This window comes from Serinus canaria, chromosome 14, assembly GCF_022539315.1.
Source record: "Serinus canaria isolate serCan28SL12 chromosome 14, serCan2020, whole genome shotgun sequence".
Lineage (NCBI taxonomy): Eukaryota > Metazoa > Chordata > Aves > Passeriformes > Fringillidae > Serinus > Serinus canaria.
In genome coordinates, this window is record NC_066328.1 from 6,087,676 (window position 1) to 6,112,328 (window position 24,653).

At 40.5% G+C, this 24,653-nt stretch overlaps 1 long non-coding RNA gene across 5 annotated transcripts in view; it reads left to right on the forward strand.

Annotated features, from left to right (window-relative positions):
• Positions 1-426: 426 nt before the first annotated feature.
• LOC127060163 (uncharacterized) overlaps positions 427-24,653 on the forward strand; it is a 54,301-nt gene continuing 30,074 nt past the window's right edge. For 3 of the 5 annotated variants that reach the window (XR_007778850.1, XR_007778849.1, XR_007778848.1), the window contains exon 1: positions 21,217-21,364. This is a non-coding gene — a long non-coding RNA (uncharacterized LOC127060163). Of the gene's footprint in view, positions 3,140-21,216; positions 21,365-24,653 lie in introns of those variants that run through there. The other 2 variants (XR_007778852.1, XR_007778851.1) reach the window with 2 other exon arrangements.

Consider the following 24,653-nt stretch of genomic DNA (forward strand, 5'->3'; position numbering starts at 1 on the left):
GTAGTGACCGCTCCGCACTACGGAGTGCGGGAGGCGGCGGGACCCCGTCCGACAGAGCCGCGCAGAGCGAGGGGCGGCCGTGCCGCCCGTCACCGCGGGCAAGGACGGACGGCTGCTACCCGAGGGCGAGGGCTTTTCCCGGGAGGGACAGGGTGAGGCCCAGGGCGGAGCCCTCTAACGGGAGCCATAGCTGGGGAGAGCAACCGCGATTCCCAAAGCGGCCGGGGACAGCTGCGGCCGCCGCGCCCGCCCGGGGAGGGGGCCGGGAAGGCGCCATTTCCAGCCGGCCGTGCTTCAGCCGCTCCCGCCCCTCAGCGCCGAGCCCAGGGCGGGCCGAGACCCTGCCCCGGAGCCAGCGGGGCCGGCCGCCGGCGGCGCCGCTGAGGGACGGGCCTGGGGCCGCCCCGGGCGGCAGCGAGTGCCATGTTAGGGCAGAGCTACCCTGGCCGGGAGCCCGGCGTGCCAGGCTCGGCTCGCTGCTGCCTGGGCTTGTTCGTCACAGAGAAAAACGTGTGTGGAGAGCTGAGGAAAGCTGCACTCGTAAAGCCGTCCCCGGGCAGCACAGGTGAGAGCGGGGTCACTGTCCGCGCCTCACGCCTGCCGCTCTCCTGAAGGGTTCACCAGCCACCATCGCCAGTGGCAAACATCAGTCACCAGCCGTGCCCGTTTCCATCTTGGCTTTCATGTAGCCTTCGTCAGCGGGGCGATGGTATTTACCGTGACTCAAGCCGGCTGAAGACCGCAATTCGGCTTTTTGGCTGCCTTGCAGGTTTTGGTGTGGGTACAGCGTCTTTGCTTGCTCAGATGGCTGAAAGGTCTCCCCTGCCCTTACCACAATGTGATGTTGGCGAGGAAATCTGGCTGTTCCCATGTGATTACCAAGCTGTCTGCTTTACATTGTTTTCTTTTGTGTCTTGCCCTCTGTTACAGTTCTGCACAAGTTGCTGTCAACGTTTGTTTTGGATGTTACCTAAAAATCCAGCAGACCATGACTCTTTCGGTTCAGACTGTACGTGCAAGTTTACGAGCAGTGTTTCTCAATCCCAGAGATTACCTGTTCTGTTAGAACTGTAGTGAATTCCAGCAACTCCATCCCTATTCCTAGAGTCTTTACACAGATAGCAACTTTTATGCTGAGCAAAAACATTATGTTGGTCACTACTCAAAAATTAGCAGCATGGCCCTACTTCATTAGACCTTCATTTTTCTGAAGTGCAGCGTTAGTGCCCTTGTACAGCTGTTAGGAATCTCACATCTTGCTAAAAAGCAGAATTATAGGAACACTATGAAAGAGTTGCTTTGTTAGTCTAAGCGCCACCAAACACTGCAAGCAGTGCAACTAGGGTGGATGGCATTTGGTGGCATTCTAATCTCTTATGGTGTCCTTTGCACTCTGATATTAGCTTCAGCTCTGTTGTAACTGCCAAACACATCTTGTGTTCACAATCACTTCAGGATCATACACTAGAATATCCAGTGCCATAAACAGTCCCCAGTGTTCACTACAATTTACATTTCTCTATGCTCGTGTATTCCAAGTTTCTGGATAGGAAAGCCCGGCACTTAAAGTAGTGGCTGCTTCTTCATTTGTACAACACCTGGTTTCTGGTAAGTGCCTTGAGGTTAGACTGGAGTGGGAATTCAAAGTGGCTCTCAGGGGAGATGCTCATAGCTGTGGGGCTGAAGGAGCAAAAATGAGAAACTTACGAGACAGCCCTGCTTGTCAGTTCCCAGGGATTTCAGGAAAGTGGTTCCTCACACTGTGCCAAGGCATGACAGCCTGACTTCCACTGAGCTGAAGTATTAGAGCTGAAGTCACTAAAACATTTCTCTCACACAGAGATAAGTTTACAAGTGGAATATGACAACAGAACACTTGATTTTTAAACCAAAGGTGTTGCTTTCAACTCAAGGTACTAGAAGGAGGTTAATTGTGCTTCATCATGCACTGCATTTGAGGTGCTGCTTGCTAATTAGTGAAGAATATTGTCCCTATAGGAAAACATTTACTGTTAAAAATTTGGTTCTCCTTTCTTCTCCCTCAATCCCTTGTACATGCATTTTTAATTGTTGAATAGCTGATAATATTTTATCTTAGCTAGAAGCTGAATAAATGCTTTTAAAGCAATATTAACATACTGCCAGATGACTACAGGCTTTTCCTGGAAACAGATTCTCCAGGTTCTGCTTTTCAGGCTGGTGTTGCACTGATGTGCTTTGAGTAATTGTTGGTTTTGGGGTTTTTTTGCTAATGCAGTGCTAAGTATCTGAAGGAGGTATTGACCTTTTTCCCGCCTTTCCCTTCCCTAATTTGCAGGAGGGATGATGATGGGAAGGAAAACTTGTTACATCCAAGTACCCCCTTCTATTTGCTAAGTTGACAGTGAAGCTGTTTGAAAGCAAAGTTACTGACAACAGAATTCCTGGTGTGGAAACAAGACAAGCCATGCCATTCCATGCCAGTTCTGCCTGCTTGTCTTGCCGTGTCCTAGACAGTATCTTTGAAAGTAGCCAGAATTCATAAATGAACAGATGTATCTCTCCCACTTCCCACTACCAGCTGCCGTGCAGTGAACACAATTTACCTGTGTATTTGAGATAAGCCTTTTTTTCCAGTAGTTAAAATTCCCTTTTACTCATGAGGAGTTTTCAGAGCAAAGTCTGAAAGTGCAGGCTGAGTAGTTATGACCAGGAGAGGCTGTATAATGGAACTACAGGCTCAAATATTGATCTTACTGGCACAGTGTGCATTGGATAGGGAAAGCTCCATGTGAAACCTTGATTTACAGACAATTTGCAACTATGTAAATGGACCAGCAATAGAAGTGTTGATCTCATAATTTGTAATATAACAAGTGAAATAATAAGTTGGGAGTTTTTTACTCACAGTGATTACATAGCTACAGTTTATGCTTTATCATGTGTCTGTCAAGATGATGAGCAAGTTCAGTATTTTTGTAGCTAGCAGGGATCAGGGCCTGCTTCGTGCAATAAGAGGCTGTAAGTAAAACCAGGCTAACAAGATCTTTGGATCTATCTGAACAGGAATACCAGTGAACCTGGAAGAAAAGAATCTCATGATTGCCACTGACTCCAAGGAAGAAAAGCCTTCAGACTAAGGGAGCTGCTGATCACTAGGGTAATTGTGTAATTACTTGTCCAACTGCTAAATGGCTTCTGATAAAAATATCTCTGTCTAGACAGGCAGTAATCTGATTTCTCCCAAAATGGAAATACTATCCCAAAACTCCTAACAATAAGGCACCATCCTCTATAGACATCCTTGTAACACCAATCCGTTAGTTTGTCACAGTGAAAAACAGTGTGCCAATGAAAGACTTCTAGCCCAGTAACAAAACTGACACTGTATTTTTTTTCAATAATCTGTGCAAGAATCCTCCATATTGTTGATTCAGAGTATGCAGCACTACTAGACCCTTTCTGTGCTTACTTTTCAAAAAGAAGTTACATTTACTACCAAGCCAACATAAGTAATACTAAAGAGCTGGTGCTGATTGGGAAGTGGTTTCATCAATGAAACTGAGTTCAAATGTAGGCTTGTATGGCAGTGCTGCCATGTCTATAATTGAATAAATAGGAAGTGTGCTGTAGGACAGTTTTATTGGATAGTTTAATGAGGAGCAGGATGGAGAAAACAATCAGAAAGAAAAGAGTGACATGGACTTTTCCTGTTTCATGGCTCTTTTAAAGTCCATCCAAAGGAGCTGCTATGCCATCAATTCATTAGTCCCCTAAAAACCATTGAGCCATAAAAAGGTTCTCACACCTTTGTCCCACTTTTCCTTCCCCTCTGCAGGGATCAGAGTGTTCTTTGCTTTCATCCCTAAGAGCCCTGGTATGCTTGTAGAAAGAGTCTCAGACCTGTACAAACCTTAGTGTATCCTTGGTAAAGAACCTGACTCACATACCCCTTCCCACTCCAGCCTTGGGAATGTTTCCTCCTCCCCCTCAAAGAAACATTGGGAGATTAAGCAAGAGCAGCAGCTTCCCAACAATTCTTAACTCCTTGAGAACTGAGGTCCTTGTTCAGGCTTGCTGAGTCTAGAACAAGGAGCTTGGAAGGAGTTCTGACAAACTTACGAAATCCTGAGGGATCAGAAGACATTTCCTTTTTCTCCTTCCCTGCTTCCATCAGTTATTGTTCTTCACTGCCTCTTGCACAAGTCCAAAAATATCCTGAAAATTAATGTCTTTCATTGGCTGCAGTTAAGCTGTTCCAAAACAAGACTTAGGCATGAACAGCACAGATTTCCAGGGAGCTAGTTCCATGGTTTATACAGCAAATAAATATATGAGATATTAATTAAAATGTTTATTTACCTGGTTGATCTGCAGGATATGCAAATCTATGGAGATGACATTCAGGAAAAAGGAAGAGCATTCCCTTCCTTTCTTCCTCACTGTTGGGTGTTCTCCTGGAAAATGCTCTTTTTTTTTGTATTAATGTTATAATTACTTTAAGAAAATCAATAAAAAATTCTGGCAAAAAGTAGCCAAGGCAAACTGTAGTGCTGCCTCTGGATCAAACAAAGTTGTTTGCCAATGCAGTGATCGTTTTATGAGAACTTCCTAAAACCAGTCCCTCAGAAAGTGGTTATGGATGAAAGTAGCAAAAGCATTAAGTCCAGAGACCTTTAAATCAGAGGGTATTTTGATGCTATTGGCTACTGGATCATGTTTCTTTACCCCATTTGCAGAGTTTTTCTATTTAGTAAAAACTTGGCCAGACAATGGTAAATTAAAAATTAGCTTTGTAACTGGATCTAGCTATTAAAATGCTTTAACATTAGGATTTAACAATCGTAGCTTTGTTTGGAAAAGAAAGGAAATAAATTGGCAAGGACTAAAGGCAAGCTACAAAAAAAAAAAATTGCAGAGCCTCTGAAGTACAGTGCAGTATGTCAAGGGCTTAATACATTACAAATAAATGTGTGTGTGGCTTACCATCCTGCCAAAACAATTGCAATAGCAACCCAACCCTCCAAACAGAGCTTTACAAATCAAATACCATAGAAAAGAACTTATAACCCATCACTCTGCTAGAGATAGGAATTCAGGAGACTGAATTGTATTATTACAGAGGGATAATAAGGCCTTGGCCACAGAAAATTTGCTGTTGTTTGAAGTCTGCAGGAGGGTGCAGTTGGAGTGGCAGGACTAGGATTTCATGTACAAACAAAATCCAAAAGAAGGTCAAAGTACCCTGCAAGAAGACACTATTTTGAAAAGTAGACACTTGAAGTGCTTAGAGGAAGAATGTATTTTGTCACTTTGGCTATTGACCTTGTAATCCAAAAAAAGCACAAATCTTTAAATCACTTTAAATCATTTAGAATAAATTAGAAAATATGGTGTTGGCTTCTCCAAGAGAAATTCTCATTCAATGCACTCCAAACAGCATCACATATTTAGAATGCAAGGAGTTAATAGATTTTCATCTGATCTGTAAAGTAAAATAAGATACTTAGGATTTTTATTTCCTATGAGTGGCCAAACAAGAAGCTTTGGCCCATCTGCAGCCAAAGCTGAGTGACAAGCAGCTCCACCAGTGAGGACACTCTGTTTCTGTATGGATCTATTCTGCAGAGCACATAGGTAAGTAAACAGGGACTCTGAGCCATCAGTGGGCTGGTTCTGCTTCCCTCCTCATGGAGCAAACCACAGCATTCCAGCAGAATTCTCACCAATAGCAGGCCTGATGTGCAGATGCACTTCTCTCCATATTAATTTGTGCACATGTACATTGTACCCTCTCAAATATGTACACATAGAAATTCAAATCCAGGAACTGGATCATCTGGAAAGAATTTTTGGGTTAGCATATCTTCTGAGGACTGGACCACACTGCAAAGATTCTAATTCTATTTATCATTTGGAAATCCATCTTTGTTTATTATTATCATGTCTCCATGCATGTGTTAGCTCCTTCTAAGTGTCTATTAGAAAAGCACAGTATTGTTACTCCTACTGGATCCTTATGTAATTTTAGGTATTTTAATGGCCACTTAACTGAATACCACAGCAAGCAGTACAGAAAAGGGAGAAAACAGGCTTGCTGAAGTCAGTGGAGTGTGCATTTAACTCTTCATGAGAGCATTGGGGTGCTGTGTGAGACATGGACATGGCAATGAACCAGATTCTGCCTGCAGATATGCATTCTTTAATCTCATTTATTTAAGTGGATGTTGCCACAGGCAAAATTTGGACCTGTGTACTCTTAATCTAGAAATTGTTTTCATAGTGATTGCAAGTATTAACATTAAATGTGCACAGCATGACTGCCCTATCATTAATAAGACCTAAGCTTTTAATGCATTAAAGTTTTAATGAAAAGCATAAATTTGAAGTAGTAATGATTCTTACAAATTTTGCATTTTAAATCCTGGTAAGTAAATAGTGCATAAGGGTATCAGGAAACATCAGTGTGTTGTAATTCTTGCAACATTATTACAAGTCTCAGGCATCTACTGTTTTCTCAAAGGCAGTCATAGAAAATATGTGAGAGCCTTTTACCCTCATATTAAAAAAAAAAGAAGAAAATGTATTTGTCATCTAAATGAAGCTCAAAATTCTTTTTTGATGCCTATAATTTTTTAATCTTATCATAAAATATGTTGCAGCCTTACACAATATTTTTGAATGTAGGCACTTGCCAATACTAAGATGTTATCATAAGGGTCTTCTTAAAAAATAATTAATTTCACAAAGCAGCTGAATCTGTATTATAATAGCTGGGATTTGTATGTGTGTTCTGGTTTGGGGACTTGGGGAAAGAAGCAAAGACTAGATTATTGCAGCAGACTGTAAAGATCTGGTTGGTACAAAGGGAGTGAACAAGAGGTGCTGAAGAGTTTGAGCAAAGGACTGTTGGTGACTGGAAGATCTGAGGCTGAGGAGAGAGAGGACTGTGAAGAGTCACATCAATCTGTACCAGCCTTGCAGGGCTGGGTGTGTGCAGCCCTCCCTTTTCCCTCTGGCCTGATTCCTGCTTCCACAGGAAGGAAACACACACAGGTCAGTCCAAAGGAAATCTGAGTGTGCTCCTCCAGGCTGGCCGGTTGGCCAGAATTGACATCTGCTCTTCATTATAGCAATGGATTATCTGAGCAGTTTGAACAGCATCGCTGGGAGTGATCTCAGCAGTGTTAGGATTTAGATCAAAGAGTGGGATTTTGTTAAAGGAAGGAGCAGCAGTCTCAATTTTAAGTAAAAATTATTAAAGTTGTAATTTTTTACTTTTAATTTACAAGAAAGTATCATTAGGATGTTCAGGAAATGAGATGGGATCTGTCCAAATAAAACTTAGATAACTGAAGGTGCATCAAGTACTCTTCTAAAAAAGCTGGGGAGAGCAATAGTTATAAGGGCATAGTCTCAACAGTTTATTTATTCCTCAGATTATAGGTTATTAAAAAAATTAAATTATCATATTATTAGTATGTGGGGCATAATCTCCTGCTGATGGGAGTCAAATTCTCCTCTGGGAGCAAATGTTTTTCTGTTGTCCTGCAAACAGGACAAATCAGGTCCTTCCTCATTTCCACAACCTTGTAGGAGTGCTGCAGTTTCACTGCAGAGCTGCTCTGCAGGAGGTGGTGGAAGGTAAAGGTCTTGTCCTTAGCAGCCTTTTATGTATGTGGACGCTGTTGTAGTTCCCAGATCAAACAGCCTTTAGCTGTTGTGAAAATACAGACCTGACAACACTTTGTAGGTGCAAATGGTTGTGGGTTTGGTGGGATTTAGCAACATTCTGTCATCAGCACTGAGTTCAAACAGCTGTGCAGGACCTCTGAATTGTTCCTGAAAGAATATGTGAGGTCTGTTGGGATGAGTCATTTATCCAGTGTGTGTTCTCATCTGAGCTTTCCCATTAGTCTAATTCATTGATGTTTTTTATTTTGAGTTTCTTCATTTAGGTTGGGATAGTGTTGTCCTGGGCAGCTTGTTACCACATCATAAGGAAACATTGCATTGACTCTTCAGTTTGTGGTTTTAGGTATATTTTTGTGTTTTAGCAAGCTTTGTCTGTTTGAACACAGTATGAATGGAGTGGAGACTAGATTTTTTTTTTTTTTTTTTCCCTCCCGGTGGAACTGCTCAGTGTCTAAAGCTGCAGTACCTGTTCTGCCTGAGAGGCTACTGTCACAGTGGGGCACCTCTCCCTCTCCCTCTTCACCCTGTTTTCTTAGCCACAGGACCAGGCACCGTTCAAGCTCTGTTATTGTGGGTTAGGAGGAAGCTAATGCTGCCCATTCAATTCAAAGAAGCTGTACTGTTTTGGCTTTTTTAAAAAATTATCTATTTAGAATCAAATTCTGCCATCACTATGAACAGGTTTGACTCAACCTGGTAAGTGAAGCTTTCCATTTAAGCCCCAAAAGGGTACATACATACAAGTTCCTAGAGTAGCTTTAAGTTTTTCCTTCTCTCTTAGAAGACAGGCCATTTCCCTCATATGAGAAAAGCAGATTTTTTTCTAATCATGCATTACAAAGACAGTACCAAACTTCAAAAAGATTTGGAGTATTTGAGAACTTTGAGCCTACTTTGTTGCTGAATTCTTTTGACTGAACCATAGCAAGCTGTTTATTCTCCTTTCATTGAAAACCTATTCCATAGGCTCTTAAATTACAGTTGGAAAAAAAAATTCTGTATCTTTTCTCATATTTCTTTATTATGCACAAGCTTACTGCCACCATAGGGTAATTTACTGATAAATTGGAGCACTTACTGCCCCAATTTATCAATACCTTCCCAAAACAACATGTCACAATCCTCATTTCATTTCAAGAGTTTATATTCATTTCCTCTTGTGTTAAAGCTGGAGCTCCCGTTCCTCTCAGGGCTGCACGTGTTGGTTGCTGACTGTCCCAGTAACAGGCGGGGAGTAAAGCGAGCCAGAGCTGCTGAGGCAGCTCAGATGAACAGCCTGGCACTGGCTCTGGGGATGCCCCAACATCTCCCTGCCTTGCTGCCTTGACCAGGTGCTGAGTTAGTCCTCACAGCAGGATAAACAAGGGGTGAAAAGGAGCTGCAGCCCTGGAAGAGGAGACAGTGAAGCCACGGAAGGTAGACAACACTACTCATTTTCTCCCATGAGGCTGTACTCTGAGCAAGGAGCTTCTATTTAATCATACAGCCATCGGCGTTTTAAAAATCAGCTTAATCTTTGGAGTTAGCCACACTTCTTGTGTGCTGCAGGTGCAGACTTAAGCCAAACATGGCAAGGACTCCTATCTCTTTTTTGCCAACCACAATGTCCTGTACAGTGTCAGTTTAATGTCTTCAGCCCAAAGCATGCTGCTTGTGTGCTAACAAAGTGCACTTGCAAATTGTTGCTAACACCTGAGAAAGAAAAATTACTTCGGTTCCCCTTCTAAGTTAAAAGTTCAACACTTATATTAAAAAAAAAAAAACCCACAAAAAAAACTAACAAAAAACCGCTTTAAATTCAACACTTTTTTAACCCATAACTAAGAGTCCAGCTTTGAGTGAGGGTGTGGTGAAGTTCTGAACCCATGTTCATGTGCATGTTGAATGCCATGAACTGCTCATTGCATTCTGTGCAGGATGATTCACTTTTTCCAAGTACTTCAGTGTTGCACATATGGAATCTGTTGTATATTGTCAGCCAGTGCTGCACTATGCTTCATCCCCTTGTGTATATAAACCATTCTGAGTAATTCAGCCATCCTGTAATATCCTTATTTCTGCAGAGTTCCACTCAGGAGAGAGGAGGCAAGGCTTTTTGATACTTTATTTTGCAATCTAAGTATGGATCTAATAATATATTAAACTTTATTGTAACAGCTCCTCCAAGAGCACAGCACATTATTTGATGCTATGTTAACTTGGGCAGTTTGACTTCAAAGCACTTAGCTTGTGATCCTAAAATTGTTCCCTTTAGAGATTGTGTGTTCTGCTTTGGGTTTTCTTAGCTATAACAAGATCATCTTTGAGCTTTTTAATCCCCTCCAAGTTTTGACCATCACATTTATAGAAGATAAAAGTGTCTTCCTGTGGTGTAAGGTCTTCTCATCTGCCCTAACCTTTCAGTGTTTGGCAAATGGGATGAAAGCTTTTATTTGCATCCAAACAAAAGTTTAAAGCAATCAACTGTCAATAAAGCTGCTGGCAGCTGTTCCAAAATCCTCAGGACAGTTTATAGATAGCCAAGGCTGATTGGCACTGCTGCTGAATTCCTGAGGAGGGTGGAAATGCAACCAGATCCAGAGGGTGGGTTGTGAGGGACACGTGGATGTGCATCTTCTCCTTTCATCTGACATCTAACCCAGGACTACAGCAAGCCCTCATTTTTTATTCAAACCTTTGGATGTCACAGTTTTTAGGCTTTTTTAAGTTGGCTTTTTTTTTTTTTTTTTTTTGGTCTGGACTAGAAGCAATAGCAGCATCACCTCTCAGATTAAGCCTGGTTTTCAAACTCTGTGTGAATAGCTTTTGCAACCTCCTTCCTTTGGTTATGTTTGTGCCAGACAAAGCACTCCCTACTTCTTGTAGCTGAGTCCAAACAGGGAATTCACAAATATATGCCATAAATTAAGGCAGAGCATAATGAAACAGCTCTTAAAATGTTGAATCACATGTGCTGAAAACATTGGAGACCAGGGCTGGAGAGCCATTCCCTCACTCTCCTCCCTCACATGACCTAAAACCAGCCTGACAGGTGAGAAACAGGCTTTCTGGTGTGGTTTTTTGCCTGCTTTGATAGTGCCTGCAGCCCTGCCAGGTGCAGGGTGTGGCTGCATGGGAGCTGAACTGCCTTGTGCCGAGTTGTTTATCTTTGCTGGGAAACCTGCCTCTACCAACCTGTGGTAGGGAACTTTGGGCTTAGACATTGTGCTCAAAGAAGACCACCTGTGGTGAAAGGAGTCCCATCTGCTGCAGTGGAGGTGTATCAGTTAATACAGAATAATTAAATCCATAATGAAAAAATAAGGATCTATGCATTTGGAATATATCTTTTGTTTTGTTCTCTCCTAATGGCTAAGTGTAAATATTATGGGCTCCAGTAGCATCTGAGTGAATAATGCTCTCCACCCTTCCAAAAGCAGAATCGTAACTTTGTGAACTTCCTATACTTCCTACTGTTTTCTGCATTTTTAGAAGAATTAGTGATGTGGGGTTTGAAGGGTTTTTTGTGTACACCTAAAAAATCCCACAGTCCTGAGACTAGCCCTAAGGCCACGTTTGCCAGGCCCATGACCAGCAGTACAGCCAGCTGAAAAACAATGTCACTGTATGAAAGCCTGTACTGAAGTGCTGCAGGACCTTTACTGTTAAACGGGATATTTGCCTGTCAGTAGATATTGGGATGCAAAATTTTTATTTCATAAACAAATTGAGTTTTAATATAAACATACTTACAGGTTTTGTTGTGTTAATGGGCTTGAGGACATTGATACAGCGCTGAGGAAGAAGACGTGGCAGTGGAAGAGGAGCTCAGCCTGACCCAGCAATGTGTGATCACAGCCCAGAAAGCCAAATGTGTCCTGGGCTGCAGCAGAAGGAGAGGTCTGTATCCTCTGCTCCACTCTCCTGAAACCCCTACAGAGCTGCCTCCAGCCCTGGGCCCCAACCCAAGCAGGATGTGGAGCTGTGGAAGCAATTCCAGAGGGGGCCATGAAGATGCTCATAGGGCTGGAGCACCTCTGCCCTGGAGACAGGCTGGGAGAGCTGGGGGTGCTCACCTGAAGTAGAGAAGATTTTGAGGAGACCTCTTCCAGTGCCTAAAGGGGCTCCAATAGGCTGGAGAGGGACTTTTGGTAAGGGTGATAGGAAAGGATAACGTGATAGGAAAAGGGGTAATGGCTTTAAACTTAAAGAGGGAAGTGCTGGATTTAAATATAAGGAAGAAATTCTTCCCTGTGAAGGTAGTGAGGCACTGAGGGCACAGGTTGCCCAGAGAAGTTGTGGCTGTCCCATCCCTGGAATTGTGCTTGGAGCAACCTGGTCTAATGAAAGGTGTTGTAACTAGATGATCTTTAAGTTGTCTCCCAACCCAAACCATTCTATGACAGGAGATTCTTTCTTATTTTTTTATTCTGTGTTATTTGTGTCCCATCTCCCCCTCAGTCTCTTATTTCATCTCTCATGGAAAGTTAGGAATACATTAGAATAAAATTTTTCATTTCAGAAGATAGAAAGCAATCTCACTTTCCTTTTCAGAAACAAAGACATATAAAACACTCTTATAAATGACTTTATGTAGTGTGAGGAACTGCAGGAGCCTTTTTCTTTTGAAATCTTGCAGAATGCAGTATTGCCTTTCAGATCTTGATCTTGCAGTGGAATACTAATGTGAACTCTTCTGGGGAATTTTCATAATGGCTTTACCTAAAATGACTGCTTTACATAGAATACATAAGGGAAAATACTGACTTGTCAAAATTCAAATCATTTTGTGGGAACAAATAATTTTCTTGAGGTTTTTGACAGGGAAGCACCTTCTCAGTTAAATGAGAAATCTACTCTATGTACCCTTGTCCACTGAATTTGGCTGCCTTTAAGTCTCTGCTTGCAGTTCTGCAGGCAGCCTTGGTAACTAATGGGTGTCAGATTTTTGTTCTCACCTACTGAGGTTATTTCCTTTCTTATCTGTGCTAGAATGCTTCAGGACAGAACTGAGACTGTTTGTAGTCTGCTTAAGCAACTCTACTGGTTCAGATTCCTGTCCTGCTGTTCCCAGCATATGCCAGGTACCTGCCCTGGGAAGTGTTTGCCAATCACCTGGGAACTGGATAGAGACAGGCTGGGGATCAGGCTCCTGTTCTGATATGATCCACCCAATTCTCGTTGCATCCTTCCTCTGAGCAGCCTGTCTCTGAGGATGTTTTTTCCTCCAGGCTGGATCAGCATATACATGTTTTGTTTTCTTTCCTGTCCTCCATTAAAAAAAAATAAATAAAAAAACTAAACTTAGTGGCACCTGTTTCATGTGCATGGAGAGCAGGGCACTCAAACCTTGTGGTGTGAGACCTTTGTCCTCTCTGCAAGGAGCATGATACCCCTGCCCCTCCAGTGTTGGGCAGTTTAGTGAGGTGCTTTAGCAGGATGATTTCAGGATGCTGTCAGTTTAGTTCTGTCCTTTTGGACTCCATCCCCGCATCAGAGGCTTGAATATTCAAACCTTTTCATACAGTGCTAGTTTTCAAGTTCACAAAGATAGTAGCTGGTACTGTTTCAGTTGAAGTCAGAGGGTAGAATATGTTCAATAATTTGGGACTGCCTGATACTTTCTGGCCTTTCAAGGAAGATTCAGTCTCTTGAAACCATTTGCCTTGCTGTCAGGAGGACCTTGCCAGTAATCTGGTTTATACATTTCAACATTTCCATTTTGCAGTTTTTCCAGAAGATGCTGATTTCCCCCCCTTTCTTAGACAAATAGAAGTCAGACACTTGAAATAAAACCAAAGCAAAAGAATTTTGAAAGCTGACTGGAGCAAGAATGTTTGCTTTCAGTTTGTTGCTTCCTGTTCTGATCATGAAATTTGATTAAACTTGGTTTAAAGATAACAGCAACCCCACAAATCAATGCGTGGTGTAGTAATGTCTGCTAACACTTTTGGAGAAGGGATGATTATAAACTCTGTCTGTTAGGGTTTTTTAGTACAGAGGAGACATTTCAGTTGCCAAGATCATAGTTCTTATTCTACTTTTTCTCTTTTCCTGTTTTGGATCAAGCAAAGAATGAGTCTGCACCGTGTAGTTCTCACTAAAATTCACAGGCTAGGGGTTTGTTTTTTTTTTCTGGGAAAATGATATTGAGTGTATTAGTATAAAAGAAAACAAAAATTATTTTGCTGTACTGAGTCTGATTACACTGAAAAAATAGCTTTAAATAAAAACACCTATTTTATTATTATTTGAAATTTAAAACTCTATTGATTTGTTTAGTAAGATTCCCCTGTTGCACAACTTTGTAATCAGAGAAGCCTTGTGGGGAGACTTGAAAGAAATGCTAATATTTGTCACAGAAGAGAGAATTCTACAAAATGGTTGGTTTGGGTTTTTTTCCCCATAAGTCATAGGAATCCTTCTTGTTGGATCTTTTTTTGAAAAAATGCATTTGTGTTTTGTGATGCTCAGCAAGACATGGAATATAACCCCCTAAAGGCATGTGAATAGGATTAAACCAACATTTACTATTCTCTAGGTGTATGAGTCAATAGGGATCAATAATTCTTCTGTTTTAAAACTTTCTTTGACAGTAGATTTTGAAATTCTGAAACTTAGAATGAAAGACAGGTTTGGCCATAACAGATTCTGCTTTCAGAAACTTTGTATTTCTGCAGGCTATGTTCACACTTCTGTCTAAAATTCAGTTGGCCTTGCTTGCTTTGGGAAAAATCCTCACAGCTCTGCCCATCTGTAATCACTGATTAGAAGTTGAGTTCACAGTCTTGAATTGTTGCATTTTAATGCCTGCTGCTGGCTGCAAATCAAACGTTTTACAGTGATAACCAGCACCAACTCTTTATCAAGCTTTGTGCATGTAGTGAAACATTACTTTGTTGTTGTTGTTGCTGGTTGATTGGGGGTTTTTAAGTGGAAGAGAACAGGACTGGGCTCCTGTTTGTGTTGCAAAGGCAAAGTGTGGCTTTGATTGTGTGTGACTGTTGAAGGACTGGCTTGGACAGCAGGTGTGGAATTCCTGCAGGCAGGAACAGCATTAGCATTAAGACTCCTACTGGTTGGTTTCTAGATAATAATTACATAGTGAAAGTTGTCTGTGATTGCAGGAGAACAAAGGATGCTTCCTTGCTCTTTACCAAAGCTCTTCTAAAATACCTCCCTCAAACTTAATACAGAGATTTGTTCAAAAATTTGAACCCACAGCAAAGAAACTTAAGCCGTGTGTAGCAGTGCCACCTAGTGTAGACTGTTACTCCTTGGTTTTCCACATTTTTACTGCTCTTTTATCTTGGGTCTGTAATGGTTCAAGAAAATAAACATTACCTCTGCATTGTAGAAAGTGCTTCAAAGGTGATTCTCTTGAAATCTGGGCCAGAAATCTTCTCACATAAAACAGCTCTCACTCATGTATTGGTTTTATAATTTATGAACTTACAGCTGTGCAACTTACAACATGTTATACGTGTTTCTCTTTCCCAACAGCTGATGGCTGTTTCACTCCTCTTTTTTGACTTAATAACAAAATAATTTGAAGTTATCCATGCATAACAAGTAATTTTATTTATATCATGTTTTGCTGTTAAAATGAGATGGACAGGTAGGAAAGAGCAGCAGCTGGATACTACTCTTGCTTAGGAAATATCAGCTTAACATTGTGGATTTTCATTGAGGACCAATAATACTGTAAAATTATTTATGGAATAAAGTAGCACTTATTATGACAAAAACCGGTAGAATATGTCTGTCAATCTACATGCTGGGAAGTGGAGGAGTAGAAATGAGGATTAGATTACAAATTCAAGCAGTAAATCATTTATCCTATGTGAAAATTCTGAAAAGAAATAGGCTTAAACTTGCTATGGGTCTCAGCAAACTCTCAGCCATTAGGCTGTTCTTGCTGTTGAGTTTTGGATCCTGACTGGCAAAGAATAGTCCTCACAAGTCTGAACCTTTGTTATGACAAATAAACAAAGCCATGGAATGGATTTTTATTTTCACTACATTCCCTCTAAAGATAGACTAATGAATTTTAAGGACGTTTTTCTGGATTTTCATCGGGCTTAGGAAAACAGACTTTTAGTTCTGTCCACCTCTATCCTAGAGGAAGTTCATCACTGCAGCTGGAGCTGCTGGGAATTGCATGTTTTTTCTAGATTCCCAAAGGAAACACGGTCAGCCAAAGTTAGAAATGGCAGGAGGACAGAAAGCAAAAGGCACAACGGCTGGATTTGTACTGACATAGTATTTATTCTGATTTGCCTTCCAAATCAGCTGCTAAAGCTCTTTTCCACTTAAGAATTGTTTATCTAGTGCTGTCTAAATTAATACACAGAGACACTTCTGAGGCCACCCAGGGAATGTGAAAAGCCCTGTCCTGAGTTCAGGTATCCACGTGCCCTCTTTGACTGCTGATTCCAGACATGGGAAGGGGAGAAGACCAGTGGGATCCTTGAAGGAATGATTTATATGAAAGGCGGTAACTGAGAGGATAATTTATAGTTTATTGATACTCAGTGTCTGGGGATTTTGTGCTGTACCAACAGCACGCCACTCAAAGATCTCTTCAGTTTTAGCTGCCTTGGGGTCCTTTCTGTGAGGGAAAATGAGATTGTGACTACTCCAGTGCCAAGGTCTGCTACAGGAGACCTTGTCAGTAGTCACTGACACAGGGCATGGTGAAAATTAGGTGAGCAATTATAACCAACACATATCTCCAACATGAGATATGCCCATGTCTTGGGCATGGGCATATCTCATGTTTCTCAAGAAAATCAGATCATGACCTGAAAATTTGGGCACTCATTAGAATGTTTTTTATTCCTAGTGGTTGAGGCAAATCTGTTCACAGTACTTCTCTACTCACAAGGATTTTCTATTATTTTTGTTAGCTGGACCAAAGTGCTGTAGAAACAGAGCTCCAAATTATATCAAGAACATTCTGTCTCCAGAACTTTGAGCTGCATAAGTCTCAAAGTGGAAAAATGTTTGGCTGTTATCAGTGAAGGGCATGGACAGTGTTTCTGACTGAGATGATCTTGGTATTTCACTCCCATCATTGTAAGGGGTTTATATTATTAGCTGTAATTCAGTCTCTTACTGTATCATTTTGGAAGCCCTGAGGTGGAAGGGCATTCAGGTAGCTCTAAGAATATGGTGGCCTAAGTTATTTTTTAAAGTACTTAACATATATTAAGGCATCCATGGTCCTGTAGCTGGTGATTCTGAGCAAATGTTGTCAATGGCAGGAATATTTCAAAGTGCTTCCTAGCACTGGTTGACAACCGATGGCTTTGAAAACCAAGATGGTTGAGTGATATCTGAAGCCTTTTGGAAGAAGCAGCACCTTTGCTGCTAATAATTGTGAGTTATCTTACTCTGATTTTACTTACTGATCTAGTGGGGAGTCATAGCTTGTACAGGAAAGCAGGTGATCTGACCTAGTCCCTCCCATTCTTCTCTGTGTGATCTGTGGTTTCTATCACCAAGTGGCAGAGGAATTTTAGGGCACTCCTTGTTAAAATGTTAGCATTGCATCACAGGCACCTTTTCTGTTTGTCTCCCCTGGGTTATGCAAGTTTTGGAAAATTTTGAAAGTGCAGCAGAGGTGGAGATATTAATGGCAGTGTCTTCCCAAGTCAGTATTAGCCAACCTGTTTTGTTTTGGTGCTGTAGGCTGCATTAGGTCCTTCTGCAGACCCCCCCAGGGCAGTCTTCTGCCACAGTCAGCAAAGGCAGCAAGCTTGGGAAGGGGATTGCTTGAAACCCCATCTCAGAGCTTTGCTTTGATTCTCAACCACATCAAATGGCAAACGCACTCACACGCTTGGTTTAGATCCAGGGCAGATCTGGGGTTGCCACTGACAAACACAATCAGAGCTATGTGTTTTGGCCCAGGGAGAATCAAAACAAAACTAAACTGCAAGGGCAAGTTAGGCAGCCTTCCAAGGGAGTCCAGGATAATGACTGGTGTGTCCTGTATCTCCCTGGCCTTGCATCACCAGCAGCAGAACACAAACCACTCTGAGGTGGTGCTGTGCTGAGAGCTGTAGCAAGGATTTCACCTGGTGGAGTATAACTACAATGTTTGTTTTATTATTTTGCAATATTAAAAAGCCTTCATGGGAACCTAGCAGGAACCTTATGATTTGAAATATTACCATGTTGTCAGCCATACTTGAAAGCTTGAAAAGAGAATTTTCATTTTCTTCCTTGCAGACAGAAGTTCTCCATTTAATTCCTGATGGTGTGTTGGGCTTTGTGGCCTTTTCCCACAAAGATAAACTGTTTTAAGTGAAAGCAAAATCCTGATGTAATCTTAGCAGCAGTTGTAGGGCTTGACTATTTTTAAGGATTTTGGAAGGAAAGTTCAGATAATGAATAGACATGAAGGTAGTAGAGTTAAATTGGAGTTGAGCTGAATCTTTGAGGCAGTGAGAGGGATTAAACAGGAACCTGTGAGGAGCTGGAACTTTGCCACAAGTAGTTTAAGCAGCAGTGTCTGAAAAGAGAGGTCATCCTTCCCAAGAAAGAGAATGGTTTAATTCTGACTACAAATGAAGTAAAGCTGCAGGAAAATTAATTGCCTATGTCTGTAAAATCTGTACTTGAATATTTGACAAGCAGATCAGAATCTGATTTGTCATTTGTAAGAAACTTCCCCTCATTGTTGTCTGAAAATCAACACTTAGCAGAGCTAAGTGTTAATGCCCAAAAATTAAAGTGAATAGTCCTATGAGGCTGCACTCATGTATTGGTTTTATAATTTATGAACTTACAGCTGTGCGACTTACAACATGTTATACATGTTTCTCTTTCCCAAAAGTATATAAATAACGCTGTTCTGCTCTTGTCCGAGCCAGTTGTGTGCTTTTGAAAATCTCATTCATAAACTCAGATATGCCAATTAAGGAATTAAAAGTTTTGACAGACTTCTCTTCATTCCAGTTCAAATATTAAGGGAAGCAGTGAGAAAGCCAGTAGATCACACTGAGCCAGAAAGTAACTGCAATGTGTAGTCTCAGATTAATGCCCTGCTTAAAATCCTTGTGGTTTCCTGTATGAAACTGGGAAGGGGGATTTTCTGGAAGAAAATTGCTTGCTATTTAAAAATTCATTCTGCAAACAGCAGTTTTCTTTGTCTGAAAGTTCAACTGCATTTTGATGATGATAGAGGAGGTCATTGTTGTTCAGACCCTACCATATCTTATCCTGTTGTAGTATAAAAAACTAAAGCTTCTCTAGTTGTTAATAAACTAGTATAGATACAAACCCCCTTGTATTTTATAAAGAACTTGGGGTTTCGTATCAAATAAGGCTGGAAAATGTTTTAAGCTGAAAACCAGACTTTTGCTCTCCCACTTGTGAACAGCAGAAATACAATTGAAAAACTAGACTAACATATTCAACAAAAGACAAATCTTCCTTGCCTATCACAGCAGAATTGGGCATAAACAAAAGAAGGCAGTGCCAGTACCTAGAATGCACCTCTTTTCTCTGACCACATTTGGTTTTTTTCCTCTGGCTGATGCTTTGATAAAAATGGTTATAATAAGACCTCATGCTGACTTCAGAGGGAGCTGCCACAATCCATGTCCTTGGCTGATCTCCTGTTGCCCCAGCTGGGCTGTGACCTGAACAGTTTGACAGTTTAATTTTTTCAAGTGAGCCCAGCTATGGTCTTGATGTTAGAACTGAACTTTTTTAGCTTTGTGTGTTGGCTCAAGCATCAGCATTGCCTCAACATCAACATAAAAGAGCAGAATGAGGTAGGGCAGTGGGTAATTCCTGCCTCTGAGCTGGCATTACTTGCTTTCTATGATTTCACAGTCATCTTTACACTGCCTAACTTGGGTACAGCTGCGCTTTGATTTTTTTTTTCTTTATATATTTTCCTTATGGCATTACCATATCCTTAGTCACAGCATCATAATTTGAAATGCTGCTATGCATTCCAGTTGGATGGAATTTCAACATTTAGATTTTTAGCTAAACTTATCATCCCTAGAGGCCTTAGAGTTTGAAGGCTTTTTTGGGTTTTTTGGGTTTTTTTTTGTAGTTAAAGAATTGCAATGCTAGTCAAGCAATACTTTCCCAGGCTGTCTGCTGCTGATGCAAAGTGGAATGCTCAGTTTGTTGATAGCATAGGGTAGTACCTTGCTCAAGGAATTGCCCAATTCAATGGCAGAAACTGAAGAGCACCTTGATTATTAGTCAGCTGTGTTATGGAAACTATTTAAAATCTTGGCTGCTACTCCAAGGAACTACTTAATAAAAATAGGTATGAATCAAACAACAACACCCCCGTCAAACCCCCAGCACTCCCACCCAGAGAAACCCAGTTGTGATACTGAGAGTGTGGGCAGGGTGGATCTATTTTGACTGCTCTGTCCTGAATGGGTCACAGAACTTCCACTTCTTTTTCGTTAGACAAGCACAGTTGTGTTTATTATTCTGAGTGTAGAAGTCAACACACTTCAGATTTCTGGAAAACATTCAAGGATTCGTATTCCGTGCAAAAGGGTTTAAAACAGAATGTGCTGCTTGTTAAAAACAGCCTATCCCAGTTCCCTCTGCAGCCAGCACTCCAGAGCAGAGGAAGCCAAGCCAGTGCTGCTGAGAGGGAAAAAAAGAGGGGCAGAAATCTAAATAACAGAAATGCATCTGCATGATTGTCACATGATACCACTGGGAAACATTTGTGAATAAAGCAGAGTTCAACAGAGTCTTAATCATTAGAAATCAATCCCTCTGCAAAGGAGGTTATTATTTTCCAGTGTGTCAGGAATGATACAGAGTCCAGAACGGAATAGTCCAGTGGTGTGGGGTAACTCCCACTGTTTATTCTATTTCAGCCATAAGTGCAGCCTTCTGTCAGTTGAAGTTTTTCTGAAAAAATGCAACTTTGTCCAAACAATCATAAGCAGAGTAAAAGGAGAAAAATGGCAAATAATCGGAGAAGTCATATAATCACATCATCCCATACAAGAATTTGTCTGTTTCACATGCTTTGACAGTGTATTTATGCTACTAGAGGTGGGTAAGTGTAGCTGAATCTTATGAGACCTTCCATGGTTGGTGGGAAGCTGTGGCAGTTCACCTTAGGTTTTACCCAGTTGCTTTCTGTTCTATTACAGATAGAGAGTATTTTTGTGGGAAGTTAACTTGAATTTTGATAACTTTCTGCCACAGTGCCAGTGAGTCATGGAATCAATGTCATTACATTTACAGGAAACATGAGCAAGCACAGGGATAGAAGTATACTCGAGCATTGATGAAGGCAGTGATTTTCATATCTTTTGGGGTTTTATCTTGCATTGTTAAAAACACTGGCAAGATGTGTTGGGTGGGGGAGTTCTCTTTAAAACATATTAGAAATCATACAACAGGTGACTAAGTTTGCAAAAGCAAGCAAGCCTGTATAGAAATGTGTGTTATAAATGAGATTTCCATAAATCACAAATAAGACATGTATGTTTGTTAGCTATGAAAATTAATCAAGTAAAGGTGACTAATCTAGCAGCATGCTTTCCCAAGGTACTGAATGCTCTCATTTGCCTTTTTGAATGTCTCGTGGAGAGCAGCAGGAAGATCTTCTGAATGTTAGGTAAACATAGAATGGACTAGAGCAGAAAAGTAACTTAAGGGGTTTTTAATTCTTTTACCTTGCAATATATCTGGACAATGTGCCTAGGTAAGTTTGGGAATTTTCACAGTTCTTCTGTTCTGAATTTTTAGTTAGTAAAGTTCCTATAACACAAATTTCTTCAAGCTCTGCAGTTGAAAATGTAATTAGCTCTTGCTTTTAAGAACACACATGAAATGCTGTGATACAATCTGTGTTCATGTGTACTTAAGGAAATAAGAGCAAAGTAACTGAGGATTTGAACTTGGACTCCTGTTTCTGTTTATTGTTGTAAGTTGACCAGCCAGTGAATAGTTTAAGTTCATTATGCTGATGTATGGGATGTGTTGAGAAACTCTTGATGTTGTGTTTCAAACCAGGGCCTGAGTAATTCTAAAATTTCATCATCATTTTTCCAGGGGGGATCAGTGCCAAAGAGTTATACAGAAATTATTGGTAGTCTGTTGTAGAACCTGAATGCATTCAGGTTCCAACTGCACTGCTAGTGCTGGATCTCAATCCATATTTCTGTTTTATGGCAATGCTGTAACCTGGGCTGGTTGTTCAGAGTGCTCAGACTGGGCCAGGTGAGATCATTAACAGATTTCAGTAATTTAACATGAAACCAATGATCAATGTTCAGCATGGTCTAAGAAATGGAGGGAAATAAAAGATAATTAGCAGTAACTAATCTCCATTGCAGAGCAGCCTTGAAAATCAAACTAGAATTTGGCTAAGGAGACTGGTTTTTTATTGTTGTTTGGCTGTTTGTTGGAGTTTTGTGGGTTTTTTGGGGGGGATGGTTTCATGGAAACATGGAAACACAGGCAGGCATCCCCACTACAGAGGTTTCAGACAATTCTTTCCTGCTTTCCAACCTGATGAAAGAAGTTTGTCTTTTTAGCATTATCTCCTGTTTGGACAGCCCTCACTTTTCTGCACAAGCAGAAATATGGAAGCTTATCATACTCCCCATGGGAAATGTCTCCAGAAGTGCCATAGTAGCTACCAAAACATTTAAATTTTTTATCTGACGTAAACAGGAAATTTAAATATAAATAATTTTATATTATTTAGTATAAAGAGGCTGTGATGGAACTAAATGTAGTTTAAAGTGAATGCAGTTGCTCCCAAAAATTACCCAGATATTGAATTGTCTGTGTAAATGCACAGTTCAGGTCCTGTGACAGCATCATAGAATATATTACTTCTGTCACACCCACCATGCTTTCTTTTCCTACCAAAAAAAAAAGATTTCTAAATTTCCCAAACTGCTTCCATATGTTATTGTTACTTTAAAACACTCAAATTAAAAATTTGGTCTTAACACAACACTGAAATCTAGGAGCTAAGAAAGGAATGAATTTGTTTTTTCATCAGTGTAGTAAATTACTTTTTCATTTCTGTATTTCTTTATTTGTCTTGCAAATTTTATCATTCAAGTAAAATTTTATTATTTGATTAGTGGAATCAAGTCAACATATTTAATATACAGTAAATTCTTCCATATGATATGTGGTTTAATGAACTACTTAGTGGTGACTCATTTCTCTGCCATATTCCTTTGCCACTGACTCTGTTGCAGTTGTTGAGCAAGAGAAAGAAGGCAGCAGTGGTTTGGATACCAAAGCCTTCAGGGAATAGTGAGTGAAGGATGTGCAAGAGTATCCAAGAAGGAACTGAGAGTGGAGGCTGGAGAAAAAGCTCCAAAAGCAACTGAACTTGTAATTGAGAACATAATAAACCCTTAAATAAATCACTGGGGGCTTGGTGCTTAAATGGGACTCTGAACTGCAATTTTGAAAAGTATACTGCTTTAGACATAGATGTATCAATCTTTGTGACTGCATTGACAAAATAACTGAGGCATTCATAAGCGGCATGTTGTAAAGGAAAAGTCAACCAGTTGCCAACGAAAATAAATTGCAGTGCAGTGAGATAAAACCCCTAAAGTCAGCACTCCCTCTCATGAAGATTAATTAGTTGCCATCAAAAACATCAGAGAACAATGTGCATGGGCTCACTTAGGTCTTTGGGGCATGTGGGAGGATTAGTGGCATACATTAAGTGTAATCATTTTCATTGAGCAAGCAAGAATGTTCTTTTCCTTATCAGAACAGTGATCCACCCCTTCTTTACACAGTCTCCCCCCATGGACTCTTCAGCTGTTTCTTCCATCAGTCCTGTTCCACCTCCACTGAGGAAATGATGAGTCTTGCTGCTCTCTGTCTCCTGGCATGGAGTTGGAGCAGACAGTTCTCATATTACAGCCAGTAGCTAAACTGCTTCTCAAATTTAACTTTAAAATCCACCCCCTAGTGTGTGCATCCAGTGCATTTGTACTATCCAAGGTGGAAACTGCTACAAATGCACAAGAATCTGGTTAGATTTTTAGGTTTTTTTAATAGCTGTAAGATCAGTAGATCAAATTATTGATTAGTCTTTCTGTCTCTTGACAGGTTCATTCAGTATAAAACTGCTGTATTGAACCTGTTCATGCAGATACTTAGGTAAGGAAATTGAAAATATATATACTTTAAAACTTCAGATTTATGTTCTCCTTCATTAATAAACTAATAAATAGCTTTAGATTTACTTTTCTGCCAAGTGATATGACTTGTACCAAAGATTTACGGCTTTTCTCACTCTACATCTGTATGGATACAAAACCAAGTTTTCATCATCAAATAGAAGCACTATGAAAGCTTAGGTAAAGTTTGTCTTCCGTGAACTCATCATCCAAGGAACACTTGGATTCTGGTTAGTATTTTCTCTGTTGGCTCCCCTTGAATCCAAATCCATCCCAGGCCAAAGACAGATGATAATCTGCCACAGGGATGGTCTGAGTGCTTCAGTGTTCAAAGCTCCAGTGATGGCTGAATTCTACTGGAATTAGGGAAGTGCCAGGCATTGTGGGCAATGCTAACACAAGGAGAGAAGTGACTTTTCCAGGTAGACTTAAACTGTGAATAAGGAAAAAGCAACTAGTTGTGTAGCTTTCAATGACAAATCAAAATTTATTTCTATCACTTTCAAATAGATGCTTTATTGTGCTAATTTTAAAAAGCAGATGCCATTTTGAAAAGCAGACTTATCTCCATATTCTAATAAAAGTTGATAGTGCTACTTAAGGTGACTGGAATATGCTGTCCTAAATTCCATTCATTTAATATAAGATGTACCTTGAAGAATAGAATAGAATAATGCACTTCAATATTATTTAGTGTTAGCAGGGAATAATAAATATTATGGCAGTGTATTGTTGAATTCTAAATGGCTTTACTTCCTTTTTTAATTTTAATTTGTTCATGTTGTTCTTGACTTAGCTACTGTTATCTTTGTTCAGTAAAACAGTCCC